Source organism: Panulirus ornatus, chromosome 11 (genome assembly GCF_036320965.1).
Source record: "Panulirus ornatus isolate Po-2019 chromosome 11, ASM3632096v1, whole genome shotgun sequence".
Lineage (NCBI taxonomy): Eukaryota > Metazoa > Arthropoda > Malacostraca > Decapoda > Palinuridae > Panulirus > Panulirus ornatus.
Genome location: NC_092234.1, coordinates 25,653,667 through 25,666,749, shown reverse-complemented (window position 1 = coordinate 25,666,749; position 13,083 = coordinate 25,653,667). Strand labels below are relative to the sequence as shown.

At 41.0% G+C, this 13,083-nt stretch overlaps 1 non-coding gene across 1 annotated transcript; it reads left to right on the top strand.

Moving 5' to 3' along the window:
* The first annotated feature begins 745 nt into the window (after positions 1-745).
* Positions 746-817, top strand: TRNAG-UCC (transfer RNA glycine (anticodon UCC)). The gene has a single exon. It is a non-coding gene; the product is annotated as a tRNA-Gly (tRNA).
* Positions 818-13,083: the final 12,266 nt, after the last annotated feature.

Sequence of the window (13,083 nt, the reverse complement as noted above, 5' to 3'; positions counted from 1 at the left end):
AAAGTTCCACTGGTAGTGTTAGCAGATTTCAAACCCCTACTCCGCCGCTGGCAGGAGGCTGGCACGGGGAGGAGATCGGCCAGCTTTGACTGGAGAATCATACTGCCTCCTCTCTATCTTGTGTTCTCATCCTTTGTTGGTTAAGTTTAGAAATAGATGTATAATGTTTAGAAATAGGACTTAATTGCAAACCTAAGAAAACTTCCGACTGATAAACGCAGAGACAGAAACAGGGAATAAACACTCACTCTACTCACAATGGAAGAAAGGAAAATATCGGGAGATATCTTACTTACATTCTTGATTCTATGTGGCCAATATGACGTCACCATGGAACAGTTCTTTCATGACAAAAGAGAAAATGATAAACAATGTTTGTTGAGTCCGGGATGAAGAGGTGGTTCCTGGAGAACACAGATGCGTTGAAGGATCCAATTATCCTTGATAACCACACTGTCTGTAAAGTCAGGGCCGCTGGCATTGTCAATGAGACAGAGAAAGGTTCAAGTATCCGTATGACTGTAGTGGATACACTGTCTGTGAAGTCATCGATACTAGGTACATTTGATGGGGACACTAACACGTTCAGGGCTATATAGTCCATGGTGGGTACACTGTGTGTGAAGTTAGGACCGCTGGAATTGTCTATGAAGTACACACAAAGTTTCAGGTATCCGCGTGGCCAAGGTAGGTATAATGACCACCAGGCAGACCCACGTAAAGCAAATGTTGCAAACATTTTCAAGCGATGGTGGTATAGTGGTGAGCATAGCTGCCTTCCAAGCAGTTGACCCGGGTTCGATTCCCAGCCATCGCAATATTCTTAAAGAAGACAGTCATATAATACAGTGAAAAATACCTATGTCTATATATAGTGTCAATAAAACACGCAGTTATCCTCATATAATACATATGATATACTTTCATCTGATCGTTGCCCTACTGTGTGGACCACATCTGCAAGTCATGGGATCAGGCAATTGACACTTTCCACTGTGAACCAAAGTTATTCAAAGATTATAATACTCTGTTGTTACTCCTTGTTATTAGACGGAAACGAACAGTTATCACCTTTAACTCAGTAATACCGAAGACGGAGGTATGGCTAAGAAACAATACTTAAGTCTACCAGGTTTTTGTGCAAGTGGTATACGACCCAATGAAGGGAGGAAAGTCCAGGCCAATCATGGATCTCAGTCTTCACTAATGCTACAAGTCACCACACATACTTCTTATCATTAATAGACAGTTTTCATAGCTTGGAGAGATGTCTATGTTTATGTTGCTATTCATCAGATATTTGTAAAGGTGTTTCGTTATTCCCTTTAAAGCAAAAGCCATCTATGATCTTTTGGGTTCCTTTTGGAGGTGTCTTCTGCTATGGAGCTTTATCAATGGTCATAATATCAATGAAGGGTCTTGTTCATAATATATATACTAAATACAGATTTCCCAGCATGTCATAGATAATGCAATTTTGGGAAAAGTCGACCAGATCTTATTTGCCGTGATCTAAATCATACTGTCATAAACTTTTTGAAGCAATCTAGTTTCCCCGTTTATCTACGATCCGTTGCAATTATTTCCACCTCGGCAGTTATAGCCATTAGAGCCAGTGTTCAACTCTACTTGGGCGATAAAGTGCGTTCCCTGTATTAAATATAAAGCCAAACTTCTCGTAGGAAGCAGATATCTTGATAACGTTAGAATACACATTATACCAGCATTTCATTGGCTGTAAAATACCACTAATCTGACATAGGCAGCTGTCTTTTCCGTCCCTTATCAACATGTGACCTTCTGGCTTCCATTTCACAGAATAAAATCGCTCCACTTCATATATAACGTTAAAAAACATATAATTCACGGTAAATGTTATTGTTAACTCTGATGTTTCCCATGGTGAGCGCTACGCGCTGATAATTTTTCATGGCAAGATATAGTCTTAATTATGAAAGAGCCTCTCTCTCTCTCTCTCTCTCTCTCTCTCTCTCTCTCTCTCTCTCTCTCTCTCTCTCTCTCTCTCTCTCTCTCTCTCTCTATGAGCGAGAGAGCATGACAGGCAGGAAACTGGCGTGATCACAACACAGTTAGGCTGGAGTTCCTATGTTCAAACTTCCCACCAAATTTGCAACGCAGTAATGATTCTCTTCCTAAATAAGTTAATTATCCTTTCCTGTCTTAATATCAAAAGTCCTTCATATCACAATACATATCAAACAATTTCTAAGACATTATTACGAAGGCGAGGAATCGAACCCGGGTCAACTTCTTGGAAGGCAGCTATGCTCACCACTTATACCACCATCGCTTGACAGCGTTTGATACAGTTCCTTTACGATAACCTGCTTGAGTGATCTAACTATGCCACACTGATGCCTGAAAGTGTCCGTGTCCTCCACAGACTATCCTCTTAGTCCTCCTCTCCTCACTTGTCCTCACCATATGTCCATAACCTATCAGCATAATCTTCAACTCTCTTGGGCGAACTTCTAATACCTTACATCTCACTTACCATATAATTTTTCATCTGATCAACCCTTCTCAAACATTTCATTTCCAACACATCTACTTTCTTCGTTACCATAGTATCTAAGGCCAATATCTTGCATTCATACAACAATGTCGGAACTACTATGCCATCAAATATACAAGACATTGCTCAAACAGACAATGACCTCAATTTCCACAATCATTCCTCAACATGCCAAAGGACCTTAGCCCCTTCGCACAATCTTAGGATCGTTTCAGCCTCAATACTATTATTTTCTGCCATATCCTCTCCCACGTATTTAAAATTTCCTACCTTTTCCAGGTTCTCTTCATTGAAAATTACACTGCGACCGGCTTGGACCTCACCATTCCTAACCATATGACCTTGTTTTTATTCAAATTCGCTCTAAGCTCTCTACTTGTAATCACTCTCCAAAACGTTGACACCTGCTACTGCAGTTCCACACTCGAATCTGTTGCGCCCTTTCATTCACAAAATGACTCATCCATCCGGCCTCCCTCCCTCAGTACACTGCATACGCATCTCTGTCCAAGACCCTTCCGCTCATTTCCCTTACCACAATGTCCATAAAATGATAAATAGAAATTGTGACATCGACCACCACTGCCATTGACCAAAATTCAACTGCAACAACTCGTACTCCTCTCCTCCTACTCCCACATGTCCAGTTACTTTTTGAAAAAGAAAATAATATTTGCTTCTGGCAGTTTACTTCCCCAACATACGTTAACAATACCGTCCAGATCATAGCATTTTTTCCAAAACGATAACCATCATATGCAAGTCTTTATCATTCTCAAAGTGTTTCTCACATATACATTTCAGTTCAAACGTCTGATCCACACAACTTCTACAACCCCTTAAACCTCATTTCTTATTCTCAGTCCGACGCTCTGTCTATGCCAGTAACCTCTTAATCTCCACTTTCCCATACAACGTGTCAAGTACACCCAAGAAACATATACCAATTTTATTTGAATATTTGCATTTGTTCACCTTCCTTTATACAAGAGCACCATAACGTCAGTCTTGCGATCTTCAGGCACGTAACTCAGAACTATAGTCACAACAAAAGCATTTCTGTTAAGAATATCAACTAAAGTGTCATCTGCTCTGGCTACACTGGCACACTTTATATATATATATATATATATATATATATATATATATATATATATATATTTTTTTTTTTTTTTTTTTTTTTTATACTTTGTCGCTGTCTCCCGCGTTTGCGAGGTAGCGCAAGGAAACAGACGAAAGAAATGGCCCAACCCCCCCCACACACATGTACATACACACGTCCACACACGGAAATATACATACCTACACAGCTTTCCATGGTTTACCCCGGATGCTTCACATGCCTTGATTCAATCCACTGACAGCACGTCAACCCCGGTATACCACATCGCTCCAATTCACTCTATTCCTTGCCCTCCTTTCACCCTCCTGCATGTTCAGGCCCCGATCACACAAAATCCTTTTCACTCCATCTTTCCACCTCCAATTTGGTCTCCCTCTTCTCCTCGTTCCCTCCACCTCCGACACATATATCCTCTTGGTCAATCTTTCCTCACTCATTCTCTCCATGTGCCCAAACCATTTCAAAACACCCTCTTCTGCTCTCTCAACCACGCTCTTTTTATTTCCACACATCTCTCTTACCCTTACGTTACTTACTCGATCAAACCACCTCACACCACACATTGTCCTCAAACATCTCATTTCCAGCACATCCATCCTCCTGCGCACAACTCTATCCATAGCCCACGCCTCGCAACCATACAACATTGTTGGAACTACTATTCCTTCAAACATACCCATTTTTGCTTTCCGGGATAATGTTCTCGACTTCCACACATTTTTCAAGGCTCCCAAAATTTTCGCCCCCTCCCCCACCCTATGATCCACTTCCGCTTCCATGGTTCCATCCGCTGACAGATCCACTCCCAGATATCTAAAACACTTCACTTCCTCCAGTTTTTCACCATTCAAACTCACCTCCCAATTGACTTGACCCTCAACCCTACTGTACCTAATAACCTTGCTCTTATTCACATTTACTCTTAACTTTCTTCTTCCACACACTTTACCAAACTCCGTCACCAGCTTCTGCAGTTTCTCACATGAATCCGCCACCAGCGCTGTATCATCAGCGAACAACAACTGACTCACTTCCCAAGCTCTCAATATATATATATATATATATATATATATATATATATATATATATATATATATATATATATATATATATATATATATATATATATATATATATATATATATATATATATATATATATATATATATATATATATATACATATTCCCTGGGGATAGGGGAGAAAGAATACTTCCCACGTATTCCCTGCGTGTCGTAGAAGGCGACTAAAAGGGAAGGGAGCGGCCGGCTAGAAATCCTCCCCTCTCGTTTTTTTTTTTTTTTTTTCCAAAAGAAGGAACAGAGGAGAGGTCCAGGTGAGGATATTCCCTCAAAGGCCCAGTCCTCTGTTCTTAACGCTACCTCGCTATCGCGGGAAATGGCGAGTAGTATGAAAAAAAAAGAAAAAAATATACATATATATATATATATATATATATATATTTGATCCCTGGGGATAGGGGATTAAGAGTACTTCCCACGTATTCCCTGCGTGTTGTAGAAGGCGACTAAAAGGGGAGGGAGCGGGGGGCTGGAAATCCTCCCCTCTCGGTTTTTTTTTAATTTTCCAAAAGAAGGAACAGAGAATTGGGCCAGGTGAGGGTATTCCCTCAAAGGCCCAGTCCTCTGTTCTTAACGCTACCTCGCTAATGCGGGAAATGGCGAATAGTTTGAAAGAAAGAAAGAATATATATATATATATATATATATATATATATATATATATATATATATATATATATATATATATATATATATATATATATATATATATATATATATATATATATATATATATATGTATATATATATATATATATATATCAATTTAACCACTGTATCAATAAGCTTCAATGTCTAAGCTACATTTTTCTCCAATTTCACTATTTTCCTTCACATTTTCAACTGTGTCTGAAGGTTCTACTTCAAGAGTGATTGTTTTTCCAGTAAGGGTCTTCACATCTTGGTTACATCCACACACATTTTGCGTTACGGCTCACAGGAAAAGCAAGGGACGTACAATATATCAGCCACTGATAGCCACAAGGTCTTTTAAATGGCCGAACACGTCTGACGGAGGTCCTGTATTAGAGAAGGGGATGCTGGTGTGTCCACTCACACGACGAGGGCACTAGTTAGTAGTGCTGCTCTTCAGTTACAATCCAAACTTGGAATAGCTGGGGTTGTTGGTCAAGAGCTCGATGGAGCCGAAGCAACGTCCTGGCCCCAGATGGTCTGGGAAAGAAAGAGAAGCAGGGTCGACAGTAATGTGACCCCGGCTTATGGGTACGTGAGAGTGTCTTGCCCGAGCCAGCTGGCAGTGCCATTTCTCGCAGCTGGTGCCTATATTCCTGAGCCTAATGATACTGCCATCTCTTCCACCAGCTGGTATTACCTCAGCCATCTGCCGTTACCGTATTTCTCAAGTGGTGGGTGTTTCTTGAACCATCTGGTGTTACCATGATTCTCAGATGGTGAGAGTTGCTTGAACCATCTGGCGTTACAATATATCTCAGTTGGTGAGTGTTTCTTGTACTGTCATATTCCTCAGCTGGTGAACACTGAATCAGGTGGCATCTTCTTTTCTTCACTACTGACGACGTCAGCTGGTACTATTACCTCCTGTAGATGGTGAATATATCTTCTCCAGGTGGTGTATGAATGTACTGTAGGTCAGCTGGCGCTTCCATCTTCTCCAGGTGGTATAGGAATGTACTATAGGTCTGCTGGCGCTTACCTTTCTTCCAGATGGTAAACACTGTGTTCCTCAGCTGGTGGCACCATCTCTAGCAACTGGTAGGTATTGATTGAGTCAGAGTGTACCAGAAGCTCTCACAGGTGGTGCACTGTGCCAGACGGAATGTGTTTACCTACCTCGTATATGTATGTCTGTTCTTTCTGTTCATATGTGCCTGGTCTCCGTTTCCCGCGTCAGCGAGGCACCGCCTCAGCCCGCAGCAGATGACACGCACCACTTGGAACTAAGCTGTTTTGGCTGTTATGCGAATCTAAACGAAGTTTTCGTAAGTTCTTTTGATTTTAAGAAGTGATTCACGTCCTTTTATCATAGAATGTCCCACATTTCACTGGACAACATCTGGTGATGAGAACTGCTATTGACGTTTGTGTAAATAAATTATACATTTCCTTTTTTCCATAGCCAGAGGTTGAACCATTATGTGACATTCATTTTTTTCATTCATTTCAAGCTAGAAGTTTCAGTTTTCTAAATTGTTTCTTACTTTTTTCATATGTATATATATGTATGTGTGTGTGTGTGTATATGTGCGTATGTATGCGTATGTGTGTGTATGTGTGTATGTATATATATATGTATATTATCCCTGGGGATAGGGGTGAAAGAATACTTCCCACGTATTCCTCGCGTGTCGTAGAAAGCGACTAGAGGGGACGGGAGCGGGGGGCCAGAAATCCTCCCCTCCTTGTATTAACTTTCTAAAATGGGAAACAGAAGAAGGAGTCACGCGGGGAGTGCTCATCCTCCTCGAAGGCTCAGAGTGGGGTGCCTAAATGTGTGTGGATGTAACCAAGATGTGAAAAAAGGAGAGATAGGTAGTATGTTTGAGGAAAGGAACCTGGATGTTTTGGCTCTGAGTGAAACGAAGCTCAAGGGTAAAGGGGAAGAGTGGTTTGGGAATGTCTGGGGAGTAAAGTCAGGGGTTAGTGAGAGGACAAGAGCAAGGGAAGGAGTAGCAATACTCCTGAAACAGGAGTTGTGGGAGTATGTGATAGAGTGTAAGAAAGTAAATTCTCGATTAATATGGGTAAAACTGAAAGTTGATGGAGAGAGGTGGGTGATTATTGGTGCATATGCACCTGGGCATGAGAAGAAAGATCAAGAGAGGCAAGTGTTTTGGGAGCAGCTGAATGAGTGTGTTAGTGGTTTTGATGCACGAGACCGGGTTATAGTGATGGGTGATTTGAATGCAAAGGTGAGTAATGTAGCAGTTGAGGGAATAATTGGTATACATGGGGTGTTCAGTGTTGTAAATGGATATGGTGAAGAGCTTGTAGATTTATGTGCTGAAAAAGGACTGATGATTGGGAATACCTGGTTTAAAAAGCGAGATATACATAAGTATACTTATGTAAGTAGGAGAGATGGCCAGAGAGCGTTATTGGATTACGTGTTAATTGACAGGCGTGCGAAAGAGAGACTTTTGGATGTTAATGTGCTGAGAGGTGCAACTGGAGGGATGTCTGATCATTATCTTGTGGAGGCTAAGGTGAAGATTTGTATGGGTTTTCAGAAAAGAAGAGTGAATGTTGGGGTGAAGAGGGTGGTGAGAGTAAGTGAGCTTGAGAAGGACCTGTGTGAGGAAGTACCAGGAGAGACTGAGTACAGAATGGAAAAAGGTGAGAACAATGGAAGTAAGGGGAGTGGGGGAGGAATGGGATGTATTTAGGGAATCAGTGATGGATTGCGCAAAAGATGCTTGTGGCATGAGAAGAGTGGGAGGTGGGTTGATTAGAAAGGGTAGTGAGTGGTGGGATGAAGAAGTAAGAGTATTAGTGAAAGAGAAGAGAGAGGCATTTGGACGATTTTTGCAGGGAAAAAATGAAATTGAGTGGGAGATGTATAAAAGAAAGAGACAGGAGGTCAAGAGAAAGGTACAAGAGGTGAAAAAAAGGGCAAATGAGAGTTGGGGTGAGAGAGTATCATTAAATTTTAGGGAGAATAAAAAGATGTTCTGGAAGGAGGTAAATAAAGTGCGTAAGACAAGGGAGCAAATGGGAACTTCAGTGAAGGGCGCAAATGGGGAGGTGATAACAAGTAGTGGTGATGTGAGAAGGAGATGGAGTGAGTATTTTGAAGGTTTGTTGAATGTGTTTGATGATAGAGTGGCAGATATAGGGTGTTTTGGTCGAGGTGGTGTGCAAAGTGAGAGGGTTAGGGAAAATGATTTGGTAAACAGAGAAGAGGTAGTGAAAGCTTTGCGGAAGATGAAAGCCGGCAAGGCAGCAGGTATGGATGGTATTGCAGTGGAATTTATTAAAAAAGGGGGTGACTGTATTGTTGACTGGTTGGTAAGGTTATTTAATGTATGTATGACTCATGGTGAGGTGCCTGAGGATTGGCGGAATGCGTGCATAGTGCCATTGTACAAAGGCAAAGGGGATAAGAGTGAGTGCTCAAATTACAGAGGTATAAGTTTGTTGAATATTCCTGGTAAATTATATGGGAGGGTATTGATTGAGAGGGTGAAGGCATGTACAGAGCATCAGATTGGGGAAGAGCAGTGTGGTTTCAGAAGTGGTAGAGGATGTGTGGATCAGGTGTTTGCTTTGAAGAATGTATGTGAGAAATACTTAGAAAAGCAAATGGATTTGTATGTAGCATTTATGGATCTGGAGAAGGCATATGATAGAGTTGATAGAGATGCTCTGTGGAAGGTATTAAGACTATATGGTGTGGGAGGAAAGTTGTTAGAAGCAGTGAAAAGTTTTTATCGAGGATGTAAGGCATGTGTACGTGTAGGAAGAGAGGAAAGTGATTGGTTCTCAGTGAATGTAGGTTTGCGGCAGGGGTGTGTGATGTCTCCATGGTTGTTTAATTTGTTTATGGATGGGGTTGTTAGGGAGGTAAATGCAAGAGTTTTGGAAAGAGGGGCAAGTATGAAGTCTGTTGGGGATGAGAGAGCTTGGGAAGTGAGTCAGTTGTTGTTCGCTGATGATACAGCGCTGGTGGCTGATTCATGTGAGAAACTGCAGAAGCTGGTGACTGAGTTTGGTAAAGTGTATGGAAGAAGAAAGTTAAGAGTAAATGCGAATAAGAGCAAGGTTATTAGGTACAGTAGGGTTGAGGGTCAAGTCAATTGGGAGGTGAGTTTGAATGGAGAAAAACTGGAGGAAGTGAAGTGTTTTAGATATCTTGGAGTGGATCTGGCAGCGGATGGAACCATGGAAGCGGAAGTGGATCATAGGGTGGGGGAGGGGGCGAAAATTCTGGGGGCCTTGAAGAATGTGTGGAAGTCGAGAACATTATCTCGGAAAGCAAAAATGGGTATGTTTGAAGGAATAGTGGTTCCACCAATGTTGTATGGTTGCGAGGCGTGGGCTATGGATAGAGTTGTGCGCAGGAGGATGGATGTGCTGGAAATGAGATGTTTGAGGACAATGTGTGGTGTGAGGTGGTTTGATCGAGTGAGTAACGTAAGGGTAAGAGAGATGTGTGGAAATAAAAAGAGCGTGGTTGAGAGAGCAGAAGAGGGTGTTTTGAAGTGGTTTGGGCACATGGAGAGGATGAGTGAGGAAAGATTGACCAAGAGGATATATGTTCGGAGGTGGAGGGAACAAGGAGAAGAGGGAGACCAAATTGGAGGTGGAAAGATGGAGTGAAAAAGATTTTGTGTGATCGGGGCCTGAACATGCAGGAGGGTGAAAGGAGGGCAAGGAATAGAGTGAATTGGAGCGATGTGGTATACCGGGGTTGACGTGCTGTCAGTGGATTGAATCAAGGCATGTGAAGCGTCTGGGGTAAGCCATGGAAAGCTGTGTAGGTATGTATATTTGCGTGTGTGGACGTATGTATATACATGTGTATGGGGGGGGTTGGGCCATTTCTTTCGTCTGTTTCCTTGCGCTACCTCGCAAACGCGGGAGACAGCGACAAAGTATAAAAAAAAAAAAAATATATATAAAAATATATATAAAAAATATATATATATATGTATATATAAATATACAGAGAGAGAGAGAGAGAGAGAGAGAGAGAGAGAGAGAGAGAGAGAGAGAGAGAGAGAGAGAGAGAGAGAGAGAGAGAGAGAGAGAGAGAGAGAGAGAGAGAGAGAGAGAGAGAGAGAGTTTATGTTTGTGTTTGTAGATGAGTTTTTCTTTGCTCTATGTTACACTTTCTCTTTTCTCCACTTTTTAACTTCATTATACATCCTCGGTTCTTTGTTAGCACAAAAATTATAGGTGATATACAAATAGATATCAGAAAAACACATAAACATAAAGAAACACTTATTTAACACATATGGAAATCAAAACAAAAACACTTTTACACACGTTCTTAATACGTGGGTTCACGTGTTCAATGATGAAAGAGCCCAACAAATGTAAAATACCCTGCTTGTATAATGAAATAGGTAAATGTGTAATCACCATAGAACAGTTGAAGTCACCACGGAAAGTTCCACTAGTAGTATCAGCCAGTTTTATTTGTTAAATTTAGAAATCGATATGTTTTGCTTGAAAATTGGCTTTGATTACAAGTCTAAGAAGACTTCGGACTAATAAATGAACAGATACTGAAGCAATAAGAAAGAACTCACTCTACTCACACTGGAGGAAAGAAAAATATCGGGAGAGATGTTACTTACATTATATATACTAGGTGGCCAAGATGACGTTACCTTACATCGGTTCTCTCATGAAAAAATAGAAAATAGTAAACACTGTCTGTGTAGTCAGGGCTGGAGACTTATTCTCTGGAGAACACAGACGCGTTGAAGGCTCCAATTGTCCTTGACGGCTACAAAGACGACCAGGTCTTTGCTACCGTGATCTAAATAATCTCATCATAATGTTTTTGAAGCGTTGTAGTTTCCTCGTTTATTGGCGACCCGTACCAGTTATGTGCACCTCGGCAGTCATAGCCATTTAGGCCAGTGTTCAACATTACCTGGGCGATATGTTGCGTTCCTTGGTCTAAACATTACATATCGAGAGATTGGTTAAGCCAAACTTCTCGTAGGAAGCAATTTTTTGGATAAAGTTAAAATACACATTATGCCAACATTTAATAGGCTGTAAAACACCATTAATCTCACCCAGGTAGATGTATTATCCCTATGTCTTAACGACATGTAACATTCTGGGTCCCATTACACATAATACAATCGCTACACTTCATACATAACTTTTCACAACATATGATTCACAGTTAACGTTCTTAACTCTAACGTTTCACACTGTTTTAACTACGCAAGAAGCCTCTCTCTCTCTCTCTCTCTCTCTCTCTCTCTCTCTCTCTCTCTCTCTCTCTCTCTCTCTCTCTCTCTCTCTCTCTCTCAGTGAGAAAGGATGACAGTCAGGAAACTGGCGTGACCATAGCACAGTTAGGTTGGAGTTCTTATGTTCAAACTTCCCATCAAATTCACAACGCAGTAATGAACCGCTTCCTAAATATGTTAATTACCCTTTCCTGTCTTAACATTAAATGTCCTTCATATCACAATACAAATCAAACAACTTCTAAGACATTGTTGTGATGGCCGGAAACCGAATCTGGGTCAGCTGCTTGTAAGGCAGCTATGGTCACCATTATAAGACTATCGCTTTACCGTGTTTGATACAGTGCCCTTACGATATTCTGCTTGAATGGTCCAGAACATCCAACTTTTCCACACGGATGCCTGAAAGTGTCTGTGTCCTCCACAGGCAATCCTCCTATTCTTCTTCTTCTCACTCATCCTCACCATGTATCCATATCCTATCAGCACATATTCTTCAACTCTCTTAGGCAAACTTATAAGACCTTACTTCTCACTTGCTATATCATTTCTCATTTCATCAGCCCTCCTCACAAAACATATTCCCTACAAAATTTCATTTCAAACACACCTACTCTCTACTTTACTTTATTAACTAGGGCCAATACCTACCATTCATAAAACACTGTAGGTACTACTATGCCATCAGACATTCACAATGTTGCTCAAACAGACAATGACCTCACTTTCCACACACATTCCTCAACATGCCAGAGGATCTTAGTCCCTTCTCACAGTCTCAGAGTCGTTTCAGCCTTCATAGCATTACTTTTTGCCATATTCTCTCCTAGGTATCTAAAACCCCCTACTTCCTCAAGGTTCTCTTCATTGAAATTGACAGTCGAACCAGCTTGGGCCTCTCCATTACTGACCATAAAAACCCTTGCTTTTATTCAAATTCACTCTCACCTTTCTTTTTGTCATCACTCTTCAAAATGTTGACACCAGCTACTGCAGTTATAGCTCGGTAGACACCGGCTCGACTCATCTTCTCTTACTCCCACATATGCACTTAACTATTGAAAAAGAATATTTTTGCTTCAGGAAGTTTACGTCCAAAAATATATTCGTAATACCTTCCAAAAAACTTTTCTATTATCCCGATCATACTTTTTGCAATACTATAACGACCAAATACAAACCTCTCTGTTTATCCAACTGTTTCTCACACATACTTTACAGTTCAAACATCTGATACACACATCTTATACCACTCCTTAAACCTGATATTTCCTTCCCAGTTCGACGCTTTGTGTATGCCAACACCCTCTTAATCACCACTTTCCCATATAACGTGTCAAGTACACCGAAGAAACATATACCTCTGTAATTTGAACAATTTCCTTTGTTCACCTATTTTTATACAAGGGCACTATAACGACAGTC